Source organism: Ictidomys tridecemlineatus, chromosome 2 (assembly GCF_052094955.1).
Source record: "Ictidomys tridecemlineatus isolate mIctTri1 chromosome 2, mIctTri1.hap1, whole genome shotgun sequence".
NCBI lineage: Eukaryota > Metazoa > Chordata > Mammalia > Rodentia > Sciuridae > Ictidomys > Ictidomys tridecemlineatus.
Window position 1 is genome coordinate 157,509,306 of NC_135478.1, and position 17,457 is coordinate 157,526,762.

Consider the following 17,457-nt stretch of genomic DNA (forward strand, 5'->3'; position numbering starts at 1 on the left):
AATATAACTAATGAATGTAGATGCTTAAATGGTGAAACGAAAGAAGAGAAACATTTTTACTTTTGACAGAGGTCTTATAATTAAGGCCTGGAAGAAGGTTTTTCTTTGGGAAACAATATATCTAGTTTTACATACTTTTTCCTTATAAAAGCAAATTTATCTTGTGGAATTTTTAGTTCATACTTTTTACCAAATACAAAATGTTATATATTCTACCACTTTTACCTCCAAGTGCTTTTGTCTTGCTTTGAAAAGAACATATAAAAAGGATGAAGTCACCACTATTGAGATCTGTGGGGCAGACTAGTGTGGGTGTGGAGCTGCTCAACACACAGTGGGAGGATTGTTGTGTTGATGTAAAAAGAAAAACTTTTCCCACTGAAACTGAAGGAGGAGATTGGGTAGACTTATGATGATTTCCTGCAGTAGAATTCTGCCACATACTTTAGGTGTGATCCAAATGTCTATACCCAATTCATGGGAGAGGTTGCTAAAAAGGAAAATACAAAGCAGATTGGTTAGGGGATACCTCTCCCACTACCTCCTCTTCCCCTTACGTATTTCACTGATACTTAAATTACAAGGCTTTAATTATCAGTCTTGCTATACACTGGATTTTTTTTTGAAGGACTTTAAGAATTTCATAGAACCTACCTTTTTCAGACATAGAGCTCTCTAGAGATAGAGCAAGGTGATAGCTCTCTAGAGATAGAGCAAGGTGATAGCAATGAAAGGGACCTCTGTTACTACTTTCCATCTCTCAGCAAATGTTTAAAAATAATTGACATTGTATACTGCTTAGAATGTAGTAAGGATGTATAAGTAGGGAGATGTGATCAGTCTTCCATTAGATTCTAAATTCATTAATTTAGTAATAAATGCTTATCAGGAAGTAGTCAGTGGATATAGAGTTGAACTAAGCAAATGTGGTTCCCTAAAAGAGTTTACTGCCTAATTAGAGATAAAAAAGTAAACAATGCAATTAAAAAACAATGTTTAATTATAGATTGTCCCAAATATTCTAAGGAAAAGTGAACTGTTTATGTAAGACAGCCATGAAAATAGATTTATTGGGAGTAGAGGGCAGTGATTAAAATCTCTTGGCAAACATAGGATTTAGTTAGGTCTAAAAGGATATTAGGAATTGTCTACTTAAAGAGCAAGCTAAAGGAGCAATATTTGAAGGAAACATAAGGAGCTTAATTAAAAAAACTGAAGTCAGAGTTCTGTGATTGGTGGGAGACTCAGAAGCAGTGGTGTAGACTTGCTGATTTGACTACTGTTATTGTTAGTATCACTATTTTCATTTTCTCTTCAGAGCAAAATGAATGGTAAAGCATGATCTAATTTGTCTTTTCAAAAAGTTTATGCTGGCTTCTGCTTCCTTCCAAAGAGGAAGACATGAAATACTTAATGTTCTTATGCATCACATTACTCCTAAACACATAAGCATGTTCAACCCAATTTTCACCCATGAAATGGAAGCTTCTAAGGAATGCTGATCTCTACCCTGAACAAATAGGGACTGAAGAGGGCTTGTGTGTGTGTGTGTGTGTGTGTGTGTGTGTGTGTGTGTGTGTGTGTGTGTATGTATTTTCCTTATCCACTCCTTCCTGTTTCTTGGAGCATATAATTTAATTATTGTTTTGTTTAACCACAAATGACAAACCAGTGTATAACTTAAAACCATTTGTTTTCCTGGGTGTAAAGCATGCTCTGGTTTTTTTGAAGCTCTTGTATGGTACCAAATTCATTTTTCTGAATGCACTTCACTTTGTGTCCTTTGTATATATCTGTGCCTTTGTTATTGAGATCACTAAATTCAACGTATAAAGTTAGTCAAACATCATGGACCTCTCTAAGTTCAGTGTAGGATATTAGTCAAACAAAGCATCAAAAATAGCAAATAGACTAAGATGAAAAATGAATGCAATAGCAAATTAAACCAAAGCCTCTTAAACTCATTCAAATAATTATTTTATGCTTATTTTGATAGCCATTAAAGCATATTTTAATATAAAAATATATGGTCTTTTTTTAAAATACTGAACACAGTTAATAATAGTGAAATGACACCGTAAAGCTTTTTCTTAAAGTCCTCGAATTCTGAATGGCAGCAAGAGCAATTCACTTTGAAGATGTGGGAATTATTTTTGTATGGAAGTAAGCCTAGAAACCAGTGGAGGACCATCTCATTAAATCCCCTTGGTTAGCCAGATTTTTTGATGAGTTCTCCAGAGTGAAAAGAAAGTCTGAACTTATTGAACTATATGGTTACTCAAAATGGTGTTCATTATGTTCATACTGTATATAATAAAATTTGCTTATAATTGCTTGTCATTGTTTTAAAATATTATCAATGTGGGAACTAGGGTAGTCTTTAGATGCCACTTGCTCTGTTTTTTTTTCTATGTATTTAATATACTTTTACCTTTTTGAGTATCTAGTGTATTCTTTAGATATAAGAACCTGAGGAAGATTACTCTTCCTAGAAAAATCAAATTGTTAATTTGTAAAGAGTCTTGTGTCTCTGTGTCCCCCTAAGAATTGTCATTGCTTACAAATCCTAGATAAACATTATGCTAAGTTAAAAAAAAAAAGCAAAACAGAACTGTAAGCATTAGTATTGGGCATATATTTGTGAAGTCAGATTTTGTTATGGTTTAGATATGAAGTGTCTTCTAAAAGCTTGTGGGTGAGACAATGCAAGAAAGTTCAGAACTGAAATAATTGGGTCATGGGAGCTTTAAACTACTTGCATTAATTCAACGATAGGAATTAACTAGTTGGTAACTGTAGCTGGTAAGGTGTAGTTGGAGAAGGTAGGTTACTGTGAGTGTACCTTTAGGATATATATTTTGTCCCTGGTGAGCAAGGCCTCTCTCCCTCTGCTTCATGGTATGATGTTTTGAGCTATGTTCCGTCTGCCATGATTTTCTGCCTCACTTGGATCCATAGCAATGGAGCTGGCTGTTTGTGGACTGTGCCTCTGAAATGGTAAGCCCCAAATAGACTTTTCTTTCTCTAAAATTGTTCTTGTCAGATATTTTGGTCACAGTCACAAAAATGCTGACTAAAACAGATCTTATCTTCTAATTCAGGAATTTGATTTCATATATATGGTAGATATTTCTTGTAGGAAAATTTATATAGGATTTTGAAAAAAAATTGCTCCTTTGCTCTTTTTGCTTGGCTGGAGAGCTCAGTTATAGAGTACTAGCTTTTACCATGCATAAGGTCCTAGGTTCTATTCCCAATATGGCAAAGGAAATACATAAAGGAAAGAGCTCATTTGACATATAGGTTGTAATTATCAGCCATCCAACAGTTGATTTCAATGAATATATGCATACTAACTTGATTATATTTTTTAAATTGCCATGTAGTTCTAGGCTTACTGTGATTTTATTTCATTGCTTTCTATTTCACTCGGTTCAATAGAGTACATGATGTTTTAAAACATTTTATACTAATGTTTCCCATAACAAATTGAGTTAGGAGATGCATTTCAACTATTTGTATGCAGAATTATTCTATTTTACAATGCCAAAAAGTAGATTATTCTGGTGTCTAGTGGATTTAGCTAAATAATGTTTCCAGTGTTTTGGTACTTATAGGAAAATTTAACCAAATACACATCTTGAGCTTCGGATGAGAATAAATTATCATTTGGTTACCTGAAAACCTGTTTCCAAAGTCTATAAATAAAACTTGTCCATCTGTTTGGGGTGAAAATCTCTCTCTCTCTCTCTCTCTGATCCATAGACAGTATATATTTGCATTGACTACTTAGTGTATGTGAGTCAAGATTGGCCAGTCATTTAAGTTCTTAAACAATCTCAGGAGGATAAGGCAGGAGATTTCCAAGTTGGATGCCAGCTTCAGTAACTTAGACCCTGTCTCAAAATAAAAAGGACTGGGGATGTAGCTTAGTAGTAAGGCACCTGTGGGTTCAATCCTCAGTATTTTTTTTAAATTTTAATTTGTTATATATGACAACAGAATGCATTACAATTTATATTACACATATAGAGCAAAATTTTTTCATATCTCTGGTTGTACACAAAGTAGTCACATCCTTCGTGTGTTCATACATGTACTTAGGGTAATGATGACCATCTTATTTCACCATCTCTCCTACCCTTATGCCCCTCCCTCCCCTTTTCCCCTTTACTCTATCTAGAGTCATTTAATCCCCCCCACCCCCTGTCCCACAGCATATTACAAATTGGCATCCTTAAATCAGAGAACTCATTTGACATTTGTTTTTTTGGGGGGATTGACTAATTTCACTTAGCATTATATTTTTCATCTCCATCCATTTACCTGCAAATGCCATGATTTTATTCTCTTTTAATGCTGAATAATATTCCATTATGTATATATACCACATTTTTGTTATTCCTTTATTTACTGAAGGGCATCTAGGTTGGTTTCATAGTTTAACTATTTACATGTGCTGCTATAAACATTGATGAGGCTGTGTCCTTTTAGTATGCTGTTTTTAAGTCCTTTGTGTATAGACCGAGAAGTAGGATAGCTGGTCAAATGGTAGTTCTATTTCCAGTTTTCCAAGGATTCTCCATACTGCTTTCCATATTGGCTGCACCAAATTGCAGTTCCACCAGCAATTTCTGAGTATGTCTTTCCCCCTACATCCTCACCAACACTTATTTTTGTTTGTATTCTTAATAGCAGCCATTTTGACTGGTGCTGCATTTTGTCAAATGCTTTTTCTGCATCTATTGAGATGTTCACTTGGTTCTTATCTTTAAGACTATTGAAGTGGTGAATTACATTTATTGATTTCTGTATGTTGAACCAACCTTGCATCCCTGGAATGAACCCTACACGATTGTGGTGTACTATACTTTTGATATGTTTTTGTATTAGATTTGCCAAAATTTTATTGAAGTTTTCATCTATGTTCATTAGAGAGATTGGTCTGAAGTCTTTTTTTTTTTTGTCCGGTTTTGGAATCAGGGTGATATTTGCCTTATAGAATGAGTATGCAAGTGCTCCCTCTTTTACTATTTCCTGAAATTAGTTGAAGAGTATTGGTATTAGTTCTTCTTTAAAGTTCTTGTAGAACTCAGCTGTGTATCCTTCCAGTCCTAGGCTTTTCTTGGTTGGTAGGCTTCCGATGGCGCCTTCTATTTCATTGGTTGAAATTGAGATGTTTAAATTGTGTATATCATCCTGATTCAATTTGGGCAAATTACATGACTCTAGAAATTTGTTGATCCCTTGACATTTTCTATTTTATTGGAGTACAGGTTTTCAAAATAATTTTTAATTATCTTCTGTATTTCTATAGTGTCTATGATATTTCCTTTTTCATCATGTATGTTAGTAATTTGAGTTTTCTCTCTCCTCTTCATTAGCATTGCTAAGGGTCTGTCAATTTTATTTTTTCAAAGAACCAACTTTTTGTTTTGTCAATTTTTTAAATTGTTTCTTTTGCTTCAATTTCATTGATTTCAGCTCTGATTTTAAGTATTTTCTGTATTCTGCTTTGGGTGTTGATTTTTTGTTCTTTTTCTGGGGCTTTGAGATATAATGTTAAGTCATTTATTTGTCGACTTTCTTCTTTTAAGGAATGAATTCCAGGCAATGAACTTTCCTCTTAAAACTGCCTTCATAGTGTTCCAGAGATTTTGATATGTTGTATCTGTGTTTTTATTCTCTGAAAAATTCTTTTGATCTCTTCCTTGATGTCTTCTGCAACCCATTGTTCATTCAGTAGCCTATTATTTAGTCTCTAGGTGTTGGAGTAGCTTTTATTTCTTATTTTATCATTGATTTCTAATTTCATTCCATTATGATCTGATAGATTTCAGGGTAGTATATCTTTTTTTTATATTTGCTAATAGTTGCTGTGTGGCATATTATATAGTGTACTTTAGAGAAGGATTCATGTGTTGCTGAGAAAAAAGTATATTTGCTCATTGAAGGATGAAATATTCTATGTATGTCAGTTAAGTCTAAGTTATTGATTGTATTATTTCAAGGATTTCTGACTTTTTTTTCAGAGTCTTTCTTTTTTTTTATTGTTGGTTGTTCAAAACATTACATAGTTCTTGATATATCATATTTCACATTTTGATTCAAGTGGGTTATGAACTCCCATTTTACCCCGTATACAGCTTGCAGAATCACATCAGTTACACTTCCATTGATTTACATATTGATATACTCATGTCTGTTGTATTCTGCTGCCTTTCCTATCCTCTACTATCCCCCCTCCCCTCCCCTCCCCTCCCCTCCCCTCTTCTCTCTCTCCCCCCACTACTGTAATTCATTCCTCCCCCTTGTATTATTTTAAAACAAATGCCAAATGTCTTCTTTGATATAAGGAGAGTAACTAAGAACAGACTAGGGAAGAAGAGCACGAGAAGAAGACCATCATTAAACAAGGAGGAGAGGTGGGGGGGAAAGGGAGAGAGAAAGGAAATTGCATGGAAATAGAAGGAGACCCTCAGGGTTATACAAAATTACATACAAGAGTCTTTCTTTCTTGAAGTAATCTTTTGCAGCCTGTATTTGTTGTCTCATTCCTTTGTTGGAGTGATCATTTTTTTCCCTGTTTTTGTTCATTTAGGTCATTATCCTATAGTTTCTTTGTTCAGCTTTTGTTTGGAAGATCTATCCAGTGGTGAAAGAGGTGTGTTAAAGTCACCCAAAATTATTGCATTGTGTTCTATTTGACTCTTGAACTTGAGAAGAGTTAGTTTGATGAATGTAGATGCTCCATTATTTGGGGCATATATATTTATAATTGTTATGTCTTGTTGGTGTATGGTTTTCTTGGGCAGTATATAGTGTTCTTCTTTATCCCTTTGAATTAACTTTAACTTGAAGTTTACTTTATGATATGAGGATGGAAACCCCTGATTGCTTCTGCAGTCCATGTGAGTGGTATGGTTTATCCCAACCTTTCACCTTTACTCCGTGGATGTCTTTTCCTATGAGATGAATCTCTTGGAAGCAGCATATTGTTGAATCTTTTTAAATCCAATCTGCTAGTCTATGTCTTTTGATTGGTGAGTTAATGCCATTAACAGTCAGGGTTATTATTGAGACATTATATTCCCAGGCATTTTTGTTTATTTTTGGTATTCAACTTGACTTGGTTTCTCCTCTAATTAGTTTTTCCTTTAGTGTAATCCCTCCCTCTGCTGATTTTCATCATTGTTTTTTATTTCCTCTTTGTGGAATATTTTTCCAATGATGATCTTTAGTGTAGGCTTTCTAGTTGTAAATTCTTTTAACTTTTGTTTATCATGGAAGGTTTTTATTTCATCATCAAACCTGAAGCTTAATTTGGCTGGATACAATATTCTTGGTTAGCAACCATTTTCTTTCAGAGTTTTTATATGTTGTTCCACGATCTCCTGGCTTTGAAGATCTAGGTGGAAAAAATCTGCTAAGAATTGGTCTTCCCTATACATGATCTGATTCCTCTCTCTTGAGGCTTTTAAGATTCTATCCTTGTTCTGTATGCTAGCCTTTTTCATTATAATGTGCCTTGGTGTAGATCTGTTATAATTTTGTACATTTGGTGTCCTGTAAGCCTCTTGTATTTGGCTTTCCAATTCATTCTTCACATTTAGGAAATTTTCTGATATTTTCACATTCCTTTGGTTTGAAACTATGCCTTTCTCTATCCCAATAACTCTTAGATTTGGTCTTTTGATGCTTTCCTATAATTCTTGGATGTTTTGTTCATGGTTTCTTACTATTTTCACTGCGTGGTCAACTTTAATTTCCAGATTGTATACTTTGCCTTCATTATCTGACATTTTTTCTTTCACGTGATCTAGTCTGTTGGTTATGCTTTCCATTAAGTTTTTATTTGGTTTATTGTTTCCTTCATTTCAAGGATTTCTGACTTTTTTTCCAGAGTCTTGTCTTGAAGTAATCTTTTGTAACCTGTATTTGTTCTCTTCTCCCTTTGTTGGAGTGATCAATTTTTCCCTGTATTTGTTAATTTAGGTCATTCTTTAACTCAGATTATTTTAACTATGAACCTTCTGAATTCCTCTTCTGACATTTCATCAACTTCACTGGGTTCTGTTATTGTGATATCCTGGTTTGTTTAGGGCACTTTCCTCCTTTGATTTTTCATGTTGTCTATGTGTCTTCCTTTCTTTCAGTTTCTTGCCGCAGTCCGGCTGCAGCAAATTAACCGGGGGGGGGGGGGGCGAACAACTTGTGTACATTGATGCAGTAGAAGTAGGAGCCATTTATTGTAGGACAGAAGGGGTATTTATACATTACACACAGCTTATCTTAATTAACATAAACTAGATACAACAGTCAACCAATAAGGAATCTCCACACTTAATGGCTCGCTGGTGTTACTTCACAAACCACTTCCTCTGGCAAAATGCCAGGCACCATCCTGACTTGTTTACAGACCCTAACAGTTTCTACCCTATATTCTTGCAGATTGTCTGTACCTCATCTTGATGTTGGGCTTCCAGACTCTGCTGGTGTCCCTCAATATATGCTACCATAACTGAAGGTGGTGGTGGCAATAGCTGAGGTAACTCCAGATAATAGTGGAGGTGCCCCAAGATGGAAGCTATGTCTTACAGAAATGGGGCTGAAGGGGTGGGCCTTACACTGTCTTTGGGATACCTGCTCTGACATGCAGCTTCTTCTAGGCCCTGTCATTATCAAAAAAGTAGGGGCTACTGTGTGGGGAAGGCCATGGTGATGTCTGCAGTGTCCCAAGAAGGAAGTGGGTTAGGTTTGGGCTCCCAGGTGGAGGGGGGATACCGAACTCATACCTACCCTGGGCCTGGGTCCTCTTATGTCGGTGTGTGTGGATCTGGGTTGGGCCTGAGCTCTGGCGCAGGTCTGCTGGTTAGAAGAGGCGGTCCTGTGCTGGAACCTGAGCTCTGTCGGTAGCAGGATGGACCTGGGCCTACTGTGGGCCTGGGTTCTGCACAGGTTGCTGTGGGTGACTATTTTTTTTTTCTTTTAAAAAAGAGAAGGAAAAAAATCCCTTCCCCCTAAAACCTCCCAAACCCCATACCTTCCACAGTCTGTATTTCTGTTAATGATGTTTTATTGCCATCATGGTTCAATCTGTCTTCCTCCTGTCTCAGTTTTTTCCTGTCTTTGCTCATAGCATTTTTCTTGATTGTGTGCCTTCCCTACTTGTGTATTTTAAATTTTAATGCTTAGTCTGTTATTACTGTTCCCATGATTTTCTCTTCATTTTTATAATTCTTGGATCTCCAAAAGTACTCAACAATAATGCTGTCATCCTGCATATCCTGCTTTTTTGTTACTTATAACTATATCTTTCACCACCTGTTATCACTGATCCTTTGCACTGTTGTGTGTATGTATGTGGTAGGAATCAGATAAATAGTTGTGGTTAATGATGATGGGATGATGTACAAGTGAGCTTCTGGAATACCTCTCCACCTGGATATCTGCCAAATATGTTTCTGTAGATAAAGAGGTAGCTGCTGGGTATCCATCAATCATGTGAACAGTTGAAAAAAGCTTGAAACATAATGTATTCCCAAGAAGTTCTGATTGATTTCCTAATAAGAAGCAAGGACTATGTTCCAAAGAAGAGGGAAGGGAAGGGCACCCTGAAGATATTGCAGTGATTAGATGAACTGGAGTCAGCAACAGTGATGAAATTGATGGTGTCTTTCTATAAGGAAAAGACAACAGTGGAGAAAAGATATCTGTGGAGGGGCTTAGCAACTGTGGTGAAGAAGTGCATCCATAAGCAACATTTAAAAATTCTTCAGAATTTGTAATAAGATTATTCTATATCAAGATCAAATCTACCTTTCTGTATCATCTAGAAAAGTCTTGCTTTAAAAATATTCCGAGGTATACATACGTTCACATACTTCTGAAACAGTCATATCGTTGTGTTTTGGCTATTTTATTAAAAATGTGGTTAATCCATGATGTTTTAAAAATAGTTTGAACCTCGATAGGCTAAATAATTTCAATTCAGTTGGTTATCACTATATTTCTTACAGTGGAAAGTTGTATCAAATAGAAATTTTCAATATAAATACACTATATTTTCATTCAAGAGGAAAATACAGTAATGAAAAATAGCTTGTGTACTATGTAGGTTTAGAAGAAATATTATGACAGTATTCAAGTTGATTCTAGTTAGTTAATTTCAAGTTAGTGACATTTTGCCTACAGTGTAACTGATTTGTTATGCATACTTTAGAGTACATAGAAACAGTCTGAAATCAACTTCTGTATACATCTGGCTGTATCCATATTACTTAGAAAAACTAAATTTTATACATGGAAATTAGATTTGATATAAACTTGGTGAAAATTTGAAGGAAGTTTAGAGTAATAAATTCTTTGATCACTGGTATGTACCATGCTTGTAGGTGAAATAAAGATATAAGTACTTAATTTTAGATGATAGAGGAAGTTAGTAGTTTTGGTTCTGTTAAAATTAAGTTGTCATGGATTACTGGATGGGAACACACTCCTCAGTAAATTTATGTACTAAAATATGATAGGACTTTTAGATTAATATACGTTCAAATGATCTAACTTCTTCAAAGTGTGATTCATTGGACTAGTAACATCAGCATTAAGTGGAAGCTTATTAGAAATATTGATTCTTAGACACCATCTCTATCAAAGAGAATCAAAATCTTTATTTTTAATGAGATTTCCAGGAATTCCGATGCACACTAATATTTGAGAAACACAGATGTGAATATTTTTATTTTCTCACTGTAATATAAACTGCTTGAGAACAGAAACTTCTCATTTGTATGGACTCAAGGTGCAATCTAGCCCTCAATAAATATTTGTCAAATAAGTGAGACCTTATATTAATCCATCACTGACTAGTATAATTTTCATGACTTATTTTTAGTTTAGATGTATAGAATTTATTTTGTCTTGTGAATTATTAGCTTGCAAATGTTGTATACATTACTATTAAACATAAACAGATCATATTACTGTATATATCTTTATAACACATCAACCTTTGTCATTTCAGTTAAGTAATATCTACAAATTGTGTTTGCCAAACACGATTTATGAATTGAGGCATTTCATTTCCCATTTACTTACAACACTGTCTATTAGTTATAAATTATATTCTGTAGTAAAAACTCAGCAGTTTGAGCAGATTTGTATTTGGTAAATTTACATTTTGTTTAGACAATATCCAGCTTTGGATATAAAATCTGTATAAACAAGTGGGAATTTTGAATTCTTTATAGTAGGTGCTCAACTTTGTTAGGATTAGGGCTTACTATCTTCCATTCCACACTCTTTGTAGCTTTATATTATAACAATAGTTAGCCTTTAAATTTTAACAGAGAAGAAAATTCACAAAGGAAGACTGTTCTTAAGGGAACATTTATGCAATGATTTTAATTGCCTAGCAGATAGTGTTTCGAAAGCATTTGACTCTTCTCCAAGATCAAATCTTAATACTTAGTCCTCTTTTTAGATACTTTCTAGGACCCAGAAAAATTGTCAGACTTAGGGGATTTTGTGAACCAGCAATTAAGGTTATTAGTACTCAAATTGATATCTTCCAGATTGTTTTCCTAAGTTGACTTTTGTACCTATAAAAGTATCACACTCATCTGAGTAATGGTATGGTGTCTTCCACGATAAGGTAAATGTTCCTAGAGTAACAGTGGTGGCCAGTGTACTTTAAATGTGTGGACTGTGGGGATCCAGCAGACCATAGTCTGAGTACTTGCCTTATTTTGGCTGTGTTACCCTGGATAGATTGTTTAAACTTCTGTGCCTTAACGTCTTTACCTATAGCAAGAAGACAATGATAATATATGCCTGTGTGTATAGATGCTGTGTAATTTTAATGCACAATTTTTTTTAAAGCATTAGCACAGATTCCAGGAGATGATAGGGTATTAAATGTAGAAAGGTAATGGATATTTTATCATGTGTTGAAATTTCATCAAAAGTTGATGGCAGTTAAAAGTAAGTGGAAAATAACAGCAAACATTTAATATATTACATTGTGCACAATGGTTATCAATCAAGGAGACTGAACAGGCAGCATACACAGGAGACTTTACACTTTCTAGAGCAGTGTTTAGGGGGAAAGCCAATGAATTCAGGAACAGAGGAAATGCTCACTGCTTTATGCAGCAATGCAAAGGGATCTTAATGGCTGATATGTTATACTTCAATCTTTGTGCTGTGTAGCTTTAAAGCCATGTAATTAGAGAAGTACTAATCCTTCCCCTGGTGTGATAAGGGCTTGGGATACAACAGTAGTGTGACATGGCAAATCCTTGGTTATAATGCTTTTCTGCCTATCTGGTACATAGGTTTGGGAGTATATCAAGACTTCAGTTGATATGACCAGTCTGAGTACTCTGGTGGCAGTTCATAGAGTGTCACTGGTATAATCCATCAGTCATTCATAGTTAAGTGTCCTATAGTAGTGCAACAGTAGACCAATAACCTGATGGATTTATCACCTCAAAACTCTATTAAGATTGAACACCATAAAGCTGTAACTTTGTTCCAGAAACTTCAGAAGTTAATGCTTACCTCTCACATATTAATTTAGCAAACTATTAATTCTATGTTTTCATTTTACTGATGAGTAAAATGAACCTGAACCGCAGGGCTTAAGTACTTTATCAAAACTCACATAGTAAGAATATTCCAGAATGATTCAAATCCAGGGAGCTTAATGTGAGTCCATATTCTTTACTGTAAAAGAAGATTATAAAAACTGATTCAAATTAAGAATATAGTCAATTCCCAATGCTAGGTGCTCACCACCAACAAAAGACTTTTAATTGTAGGTATGTCTATAGAGTGGAGGGAAAAAATGCATCCCTCTACAGCTCTCTTGTATCCACATTAGTCCTATTATTTGAATAGGAGGGAGTTGAGAAATGGGTAGATTAAAAATGACCCAATCATTATGTTCTCAAAAGAGGATTATCTTTTAGAAACTTGTTTTTGAACCTCTGACATACGGGACTAAACCAAAACCTTTTAGTTTTAGTTAAGTCATAAATCTTGAAATAAACCTTTTTTTTTTACAACCCACTTTCTTCCTAATAATCATGCCTTAAAAAGTATTTTGAATATGCAGATGTTTGTATTTTAATTGTGAATCTTTGCTGAATTCTTATTTGTAATACTGAAAGTAAAGTATTTAATACTTTTGGTGTCCTTTAATTTTACTGAACACATTGGAAAATCATTTTAAATGTTATTAAGATGTTCTTTGAACCAAAATATTTACATAACAAGAAGTTCATGTAGCCAGCAGATTGTTCCATTTGTTGTGTTTGAATGTGGAAACATTTGGAATGATAGCATGATGCCATAGACCTTTTCTCATAAACAACCTAAAAGTGTTGTCTAATGTGGGTTATTAAATGTGTCAAAGATTCCTTTGCTATATTTAGGTAAAATGTAAGTTTCTCTGCTCAAACATGGGAAATACTATTTTCTGGTATGGAGGAAAATAGTTCTACTAAGTAAAAATTCCACTTAACTGGAAACCATTGTTAAAAGACTCAGTTTCAAGAAGCAAAGTATTTGAAGTTTCATGTGTTTCTATGAATAGAAAAAAAACCCCTAATATGTATAAATCCCTTTTATAAAAATTTGTGCACATTATTTAGTCTATGAACATTAGTTGGTGAATGATATTTTAAAATAGTTTTTAAATTATCAAATCTGCATGAATATATTCTAATCAAAATAATAATATTATGCTGCTGGCAAGTATGCTTTGCATATATCTGTGCCCTGTGTTCTGAGAATGTGGTCTTGTTAAACATTAATTAAATTGAAGAAATACATTATAGCTTTAATAAGGAAACATATACTGAAATCAATGGGTTAAAATTGTCATAGGCAAGAATGATACCTGTTGTCAAAACAGAGGAAGAATATCTTAGGGTTTGATATTTGTGTCGCAGAGATGAGTTGGGTGGTTCAGATTTTGAATAGGTTATAAATAAATTATGGAGGTAATAGTGACAAATTCCCTTTTGATATAATCTAATAGGTGCTATACGTAAGTAATATATACTGTTATGGCTTAGATATGACATGACTCCCAAAAGCTCAGCTGAGACAATGCAAGAATTTTCAGAGGACATGAATAGATTATGAGAACTGTAAGCTAATCAGTGGATTAAACTACTTATCTGGATTAACTGGGTTTTAACTGTAGGTGGGTATGAAAACATAGGTGACTGGAGAGGTGCTTTGGGGGTTTATATTTTGTTCCTGGTGAGTGGGCTCTCTCTCTACTTCCTGTTGGCGTGTTCTGAACTGATTTTCTCCTCCATACCTTCCCACCATGACATTCTGCTTCATCTTGGGCCCAGAGAGGTGTGGTGTCAGCTGTCTATTGAAACTGTGAGCCAATATAACTTTTTGCTCCACTGTGTGTGTGTGTGTGTGTGTGTGTACACACATACACAAAGAGATACAGATATGTATATGTGTGTATATATGTAAGTATATATCATTATATAGAATTGCATGCTCTTAATTAAAAAACTGAAACAGAAGCTTTGGTTTAGGAATACTAATGTTAACATACTCTTAATACTAATGAATACTTGCCTTGTTGAAGAATGTGCCACATAAAAGTAAAATAAGTTTTTGAAATATTTAAAAATGTCACAGTGAAATCCAGGTAAATAAAGACAGAGTAAACGTAATTTACAAAATTCTCCTTTCTCTAGAGCTTTCAAAAAAGCGAAAATAGTAAGCAAAGCAAATAAATGTACTAACATCAAATGAACAAAGGGGCCCACCTTCACACATAGATTGTAAAATGTAGTAGTCAAGAAAGAAAATGAACTGATGAGGTTCATGATGTTTTCTCTGCCCTGACTGTGGGTCCCCGAGACCTCCTTTGGGGATAAAAGGTGATTTATGGGGCAAAAGGTAATTTGTTAAATCTAGTTAAATCTTGTTAAATCTTATGTTGTTAACATATCTGCAGATGGAGATACTGAAGTGAAAAAGGCACAAAAATTCCTCACGAGTTGAAAAATCCCTCCATTTTCTGTGGCATCTGTTAGGGACAGGAACTACTTTCAATGTCTACCTTTAAAAAAAAAAATTTCCAACACGTAGAAAATAATCAGGAAACTATATAATTCATACTAAAAATAATCATAGCACATGCAAATCAGATGAAATAAATATGGAAAAAACTTCAAGCCTTGCCCTATCCCTAAAATATTCTCAGACCTGTTTATAGAACTAAGAATCTGAATTCAAAAAGGTAAAAAACTCCAAAACAACATTTCAAGAGGCTGTCTATCATTTTTTGTTGATTGAATAAGAGAACAAAATTAAGACTAGAGAAATATTATTAAAGATTTGTCCTTAGAAATATTATTAAATATTTGTCCTTTGAAATAGCAATACAGTGCAGCCAAAATCATATTTCTATAATATGGGAAGAAATTGAGATAATTGTAGAATATTCTAAGACAAAATAAAAAAATATGTGAATGATAATGACATTTACTATATGGATAGATCTTATATATCAAGTAGAAAACCCAAGAATTTTTTTTGGAAGCTAGAAGAAAAATTTCTTGAAATGACAAACTAATTCTGTATAACAAAGAGGAAGTATTGTGAGGAAAAAGTGAGAAACCATAATTGTCAATCAGACTTATTCTGTTTAAGGTTTAAATTTCCTTCATAAAGAATTCTTCAGGAATATACTTAGGTACACAAACCAGAAACAAAAATTTCAAGTAGAAGTACAGACTGACTAGTCTCTTACATCTCCAGAGTTTCTTCCAAATATAATGAAGCTTTGTCTACAAACTTCAAATGAAAGTGGAATCCAAGACTATTGCCACAGGACAAATCATCCTTTAGTTACAAAGACAAAAGGAAAGAGAATTTCAAGGACTTCTTTGAAAAACTGCTCCACATTGAAATCTACCCAATAAAATGATGAATGGAGCATAGATGAGTAACAAATGTATAAGCAGCAGCAGGGAGTCAGGCAGTGTTGAAAGACATTGACCAGTGACTACAAATCTGTGAGGCGAAGAAAGGGTGAAGCAAACTTTTATTCTTAAGATCCAGCTATTCTTAGAGTATGAAAGCACAATAACTCGGGAGCCTTTGTTGTATACATATTTTAAAAAATCCACAAACACTTGGAGATGAAGTTTACTCAAAGAAATTGATTAAAGTTAGTTGACTTAAAAATAGAGAAATGTTTAAAAGTCAATTTCTTTGTAGTTATGTCTAAAGCATTTTTATTATGGTTACAGAGTAGAATATGAATCTAAAAAACCTGGTCAGGATAAAATCATGAGCAGAGGTAGGCTATTTGGGCAGAAGTTATGATGGGCTATCTCTTCTTTCATGAATGGATATAAGTTAATAGAGACATAAAAATGAATTGGATTGTCTTCATAAGTCCAGTGTCTTTATCATGTTAATGTTTTTTCTTAATTGTTAGAAACTAACATCTCTGGATATGGAGAATTATTTGAAGTTTAGTAATACTTTGTTTTACTGCATTTGGTTTACTTTTATTTAGATAATTAAAAGTGACACATTTAGTACAATCCCATTTTAATGAAAGGTATTTATATTTTTGATCCGTTATTTTGTCCTTCTAGCTTACTGTGTATATCATTTATATAGAATTGAGAGAAAGATACATAACTGACATTCAAAATGATTTATTTGGAGTAGTATTTTTTGGTGAATTTAAAAAAAAACCTTTTATAAATCTTGTTCACATTGCTAATTTTAAGAGGCCATACAATTTTTTATGACACAAGACTTCCTTCCCTTAAAAAACTAAGATGGCAAAATTTTAAACCACTTGTTAATCATTGTTAATCATTTGCTATTGGTAAAAGATGTTCAGAATTCCAAATCCTATCCTCAAGAATTTTACCTATCTTTTTAATGTTTAGGAGGCTAAATGAAATATCTCTTGTTCTTATTCTAGATATATATATATAAAATTTATATATTTCATTTATATATTTTTTATATATAAATTTTATATATTTATATCATTTCTATCATTTTATATCATTTATATATATGTTTTCATAAGGAATTTGTATTGTAAATTGTGCTTTTTTTTTACTTATGTACAATTATTGAACCTAAGATCTCAAGATGGGGTGTCAGGAACTTGGCAGGATCTGAGTTTATACCTACCCTACTTGAATGCAAGCTAGTTAGCCTGACATGCCACCATAGTTACTGGCAGAAGACTGCAGACTCCACATTTAGAGAAAAGACCAGGTGTTATTCAAAAACTCTGCAGTAGCTGGAGTAATAGTGTAGCACTGGTTTTCTGAATTGTAGTTACCATATAGTTAGGGTTAATTATGGCTAAGCAGTGGAGTGCATTAAAAAGAACTTTGATATCAGGAAACCCTGGTCTTGTACATGGGCTGCTGGCAAACC

General features: G+C 33.9%; 1 protein-coding gene across 9 annotated transcripts in view; it reads left to right on the forward strand.

Moving 5' to 3' along the window:
* The window catches only part of Crppa (CDP-L-ribitol pyrophosphorylase A), a 287,503-nt gene that overhangs the window by 131,153 nt on the left and 138,893 nt on the right, over positions 1-17,457 (forward strand). The window lies entirely within an intron of this gene.